Genomic DNA, 6,169 nt, shown 5'->3' with positions numbered 1-6,169 from the left:
GAGAACAAACGGGAACTCATTGGCTCAATTGCCTTTAGTTTTCTCTAGCTTTGTCTTGAGGTGATGCTTGATGACTTTGTTCACAGCTTCCACCTGTCCATTGGACTACGGATGACGAGGTGACGAGTATACGTGGGCAATACCGAGCCCCCGACACATGCTTTGGAATCTGTCGTTGTCGAACTGTCTTCCATTATCGGACATGATAGTGCGCGGGATTCCGAATCGACAGATGATGTTCTTCCACACAAAGTCTGCCACCTTTTACTCGGTAATCTTCGCCACCGACTCAGCCTCAACCCATTTGGTGAAGTAGTCGACTACCACAATCGCGAACTTGGTCTGCCCCTTTCTAGGAGGCAGAGGCCCGATGATGTCGATTCCCCATTTGGCAAATGGCCACGGCCCGCTCATGGGGGTTAGCTCTTCTGCAGGCTGCCTCGGGACGGCAACAAATCTTTGGCATTTGTCGCACCTCTGGACAAAGCTTTTGGAGTCTTCTTGGATCGTTGGCCAAAAATACCCTAGACGAAGTATCTTCTGAGCCAAGGCCCGGCCTCCGGAATAATTTCCACAAATTCTTTCATAGACTTCTCGGATCACATAATCCGCTTCGTCAGGTTGGAGACATCTGAGGTACGGCTGAGAGTACCCTTTTTTGTAGAATGTGTCATTCAGGATCACATACCGCGCTGTCTTGATTTTCAGATGCCGAACCTCCAACTTATCTTGAGGGCCTTCGCTGGCAGTGAAGTACCTGATAATCGGATCCATCCAGCTCGGACTTGCCTGTACTGGTGACCATCTCTTGGTCGGCTCGGTCGATGCTTGGGTTAGCCAGGAATTCCACGGGGACAATCCTCGAGATCTTCCCCTCGGTAGCTGAGGCTAGCTTTGTGAGGGCGTCGGCCCAAGAGTTTTCAACTCTCGGAATCTAGTTGATGACGCAGTTTTTGAACTTCCCCGTCAGCTTCCGGGCTTCGGCCAAGTAAGCTATCATCCTTGCCTCCTTGGCCTCATACTCTGCCGATATACGGATTACAACGAGCTGAGAATCGCACCGCACATCAAGGAGCTGAACATCCAGACTAGCGGCTAATCTGAGTCCAACCAGTAGGGCTTCATACTCTGCCTCGTTGTAGGATGCCTTGAAACTAAGCCTAATCGCGTACTGGATGGTGGTCGAGTTGGATGCGACTAGAACGATTCCCGCTCCGGCTCGTTTCGATTTGGATGACCCATCCATGAATAAGGTCCATCTACCACATTCTGCCTCTGTTGCCGTGCTTGTGAGAAGAGGTGTTGGGGGAATAACAGGGGCTACTTTTGAGCTTGTTAATGCGCCTGGACTTGCGTCTCCGACCTCCCAACTCGGAGCAGTGAACTCGGCTATGAAGTCAGCCACGGCTTGGCCCTTGATCGCAGTCCTCAGTCGATATTGAATATCGAACTCTCCGAGCTCCACCGCCCACTTGGTCAATCGTTCGGATACTTCTGGCTTCTGGAGTACCTGTGGAGAGGTGAATCCGTGACGACGATGATGGAATGCACCTGGAAGTACGGGCGCAGCCTTCGAGCAGAGACATCTAGGCTTAAAGCCAGTTTCTCCATGCTCGGGTACCTAGTCTCGGCCGGGACCATAGCCTTGCTAATGTAGTAAACAGGGCCCTGCTTGCCTTCTCCTTCTCAAATGAGTGCCAAGCTGACAGCCGAGGTGGAAACCACCAAGTAAAGAAATAGGGGCTCGCCCTCCTCGGGCTTGGATAACAAAGGTGGTGACCCCAGGTACTGCTTCAACTGTTGAAAAGCTTGCTTGCAATCCGAGGTCCACTCCGCTTTCTTGTGACCCTTCAACTGCTAGAAGAAGGGGAGACACTTGTCAGTGGCTCTGGATATGAACCGCCCGAGTGTGGCGACTCGTCCAGTGAGGCACTAGATTTCTTTCATCGTCCGAGGCGAGCTCATGTCGAGCAAGGCCTTTATCTTATAGGGGTTTGCCTCAATGCCCCTCTGATTGACCTAGAATCCAAGAAACTTACCTGAGCCCACACCGAAGACACACTTGGCAGGGTTCAGCTTCATACGATACTCTCGGAGGATTGAGGTCTTTCCGAGGTCTGTGATGTTGTCGGATGCTTTGACACTTTTGACAAGCATGTCATCGATGTAGACCTCCATGGTGCGACCAATTTGTCGAGCAAACATCTGGTTCACCAACCTCTGATATGTCGCCCCAGCGTTCTTCAAGCCAAAGTGCATGACCTGGTAACAGTAGAGTCCCTTGTTCGTGACGAAGGTCATCTTCTGCCTATCTGGGGGGTACATTGCTATCTGGTTGTAACCGAAGTATGCATCTAGGAAGGTGAGAAGCTCGTGCCCGGCCGTGCTGTCGACTAACTGGTTAATTCGAGGTAGGGGGAAGCTGTCCTGGGGGCAGGCTTTGTTCAGATCCGAGTAATCCACACAAACCCGCCACTTTCCATTGGCCTTTTTCACGAGGACCACATTAGCGATCCAGTCCGGGTAGTGGACTTCCTCAATAAAACCCACATTGAGGAGTTTCGACACCTCGTCGGCTATGACTGCATACCTCTCAGGCTCGAACGCTCTCATCTTCTGTTTCACTGGTTTGTGCTCTAGGTCCACATTCAGCTTGTGGACCATGACCTCTAGAGAGATACTCGGCATGTCTTGGTGCGACCATGCGAAGACATCTTTGTGCGACCATGCGAAGACATCTTTGTGCTGTCGAAGGAAAGTCAGCATCTGAGCTCGTTGCTCGGAATTCAGCGACGACCCGAGCTAAACTGTTTTACTCGGATCGGCATCCTCGAGCGGGATAGTCACCAGGTCTTCAGTGGGGGAGTCTTCTGCAGTATTGTCTTCTCTGGGGTTGAGTATGTTTATTGTGAGGGCTTGCTTTGCGGAACCCTTTCTCACTGCTACCGAATAGAACCTTTGTGCCTCACGCTGGTCTCCTCGGACATATCCGACCCCCTCGTCGGCTGAGAACTTCATCATCAGATAATATGTAGACACGACTGCCCTCACGACGTTGAGGGACGGTCGCCCCAAGATGGCATTGCATGTTGATAGTACATTTACCACCAGGAAGTCTACTAGCAGAGTCACCTAGTTCTGCCCTTCTTCCACTGTAACTGGGAGGGAAATAGCGCCCTCGGAGATCACCTTGTCTCCGGTGAATCCGTGCAGCAAAGTCTTCACAGGTCAGAGGCGCGACCTATCTATCCCCATCTTGTCGAACACCTCTGAGTACAGTATATCGGCCGAGCTTCCAGTGTCAACTAGGATGTGGTAGACCTTGTGGTTGGCTATCATCATTGCAATCACCAGGGCATCGTCATGAGGATGCTGGATTCCCCGTGCGTCGTCCTCTGTAAATGTAAGGCTGTAGGGGCTTACTCGGAGCTCTTTCCTTGGCCTTTCGGCCAAGTAGACGTAGTGCTCGGGGTCGGTGTTCCTGGAGTGGGCTTTACGAGCCCAATTTGAATCTCCACCACTGGATGGGCCACCATAGATCGTTTGGATCTCCATGGCTTCTTCCGCAACTTTGTGGGGCTGGTCATCCTTCCGGGTCTTCTTCTCTTCCTTCATGTACTGGCGCAGATGGCCCTTGCGAATGAGGGTCTCGATCTCTTCCTTTAAGTCGACACAGTCGCTAGTGTTGTGGCCGTGGTCGCGATGGAAGCGGCAGTACTTGCATTTGTCCCGCTGGCCTGCCTCTATCTTCATGTTAACTCGGCCAATGCAGTAGCTTCTGATCTCGGATGTCCAGTAGAATTTGCTCTGGAGATGTGTTGAGATGAGTATACGAGCTGAACTTGCTCTCGGGCCTCCTGCTCGGCCTTCTGTCTCCGGAGGCATTGTTGTCCGATCTCCTTTTGTCTGCGTGTTGTGGCACGTCGTCCCTCCGCCTCTTCCCTTTAGATGAGGGCTCGGAGGTCTAGTTGCTCTTGTGCAAGCTAAAGAATTCTTCTGTGTTTGTATACTTCTATGCCCGGCTGATAAGCTCACCAAGAGTTGATGGTGGGTTCTTCCCTATCGAGAATAGGAATCTCCCTTCCTTGAGTCCGTTGATCATTGCGGACAGTGCCATCTTGTCGGAGTAGTCATCTACTTGCAGAGCCTCCTCATTGAAACGAGAGATGTAGTCTTTCAACGACTCTCCGCTCTTTTGCTTGAGGGTAAGCAAGTGGGTTGATGACTTCCGACTCTTCTTGCTGACGATGAACTGAGTCAGGAATGACCTACTGAGCTCAGCGAAGGTGCTGATCGACCTCAGCTTAAGCTGTCGGTACCAATTCCATGCGGCCCCAGTAAGAGTTATCGAGAAAGCTCGGCACATCATCGCCTTCAAGGCGGATTAAATCTGTATCCACGAGCGGTAAGACTCCACGTGCTCTATTGAGTTACCGGACCCTGAATACTGAGCGATGGGGGGCATCCTGGACCTCGTAGGCATTTCTATGCTCATAACCTCGTTGGTGAATGTAGGTTCAGTTTCTTCCATCATCTGCCTCTACTGCAGTCGAAGCAGGGATCTGCTGGTTCTGCCGCAGGGTCTTGATCTGATTTTGGAGCTCGTCAAGCTGAGCTTCCCATGGGTTTTGATTTTCTACCATGGTCTCTTGAGGAACTTCAACCTCAGGCATTCTGCCCCTTCTTCTCCTCTGCAGCTTGTGACGGAGGTCAGTCGGGGCTAGCACCGAGGTTGCAGATATGTAGGTTGGCTCTACATGCCATATAGGATCCAGGGCTCAAACAGACAAGTTCTGGGATGCTCTGACACGGGAACTCATGAGCGGTGGCTCTTCCTTAGCCACCGGAGCCATCTCTTCTAGATTGAGAGGCGGCTGTTGTCTCTGCTGTTCTTTCATCCGATTGATCTCGTCCCTTAACATCTGTACCTTGTTCTGCAAGGCCCTGTATTTACCTCCTCGGCTTCGGGTTCGTTGAGACGGCCATGTCATAGCCGACTTGGTATGCAGTAGTGAAGACGAGTGAGGCTGCGTGCTCGGCTCAGGTTCCATAGTCGTTACTGGGAGCGCTTTCTTCTTTCCTCTTGCCATTTCTGGTAAAAATCTCTAGTCTTTTTGTCCTCTTCCCAAATACGGCGCCAAAATGTTGATGCTAAAATCTGGAACACCCTCCGCCAAGCTCTGTGTGCTCGGAGTGAACCCTGAGTCCTGTACGAAAGGAAAGCAAAGGAGACCCTAGCTAGAGCAGGGGACCCTCTGATGCCAAAGTCAGGCTAGGAAATCGCGTCTAAATAGTGTAGAGTAGGGTGAGGGTGCTCGATATCGTGTACCTGTTCCTGTAGAAATGATTCATATTTATATCTTAGAGTCATGTTGAACGTGTCCGATAATCTCGGCACGGTCATCGCCACTACGCTAGAGCTACACATGTGCGGTCGTCGGCCGTTACCGGAAGATCGTGGGCCAGGCATAACTCCTGTCATGCGTTATTGGATTTAGTCCATTAATGCCATCGCTGACCAAGCTCTCATCCGAGCCGACCTCGCGGCTCAGATCTTGCTCGGCGATCCGAGCCTATGAATGAGCTGATCATTGTCGCGCAAGGTAGGGGGGATCGGGTCGGAGGTAAACTGGATGGGTGTGTGATGACCTCTTCTGCATTCCGAGTTGACATGAGAACTCTTGCAAAAGGATTCGGAGGCAGGTCGGCTCGGACATACTACTACCGCTCTGAGGCCCTGCTTGTAGGACGTGTGACAACTTCTTACAAGTCCCAGGTCGGTGTCGTAGCTCTATAAGAGCCCTTGGTATTGCCTTGGGTCGGACATTGTCAATCCGAGGCTTTGCTCATTGGTGTTTCTACCTTAACCTCGATGCGGCTCGGTTCAAATTCACCCATAACAGTTTTCATACTACGGCTCTAGTGGCTAGTCTCTGTTAATATTTACCAATGGCAGGGTTGTTCTCATGCTAATGGTTTCCTTTGCCCTCCATATGGTGACACTTGCTGCCAACAAGAGAGGAAGACAATGACTAAAACAAGTAGCTGTGTTCCAACCTAGGATTTAACCTGAACTTCCCACCACATTTAACTGTATGGGGAAATCTGTCGGTGGTGACCCCTGTGGGGAGGATGGGAAGGGAATATCATGCTCTGGAACTTCAGTTCA

Source organism: Magnolia sinica, chromosome 9 (assembly GCF_029962835.1).
Source record: "Magnolia sinica isolate HGM2019 chromosome 9, MsV1, whole genome shotgun sequence".
Taxonomy (NCBI): domain Eukaryota; kingdom Viridiplantae; phylum Streptophyta; class Magnoliopsida; order Magnoliales; family Magnoliaceae; genus Magnolia; species Magnolia sinica.
Note: the sequence above shows the minus strand (reverse complement) of the source record.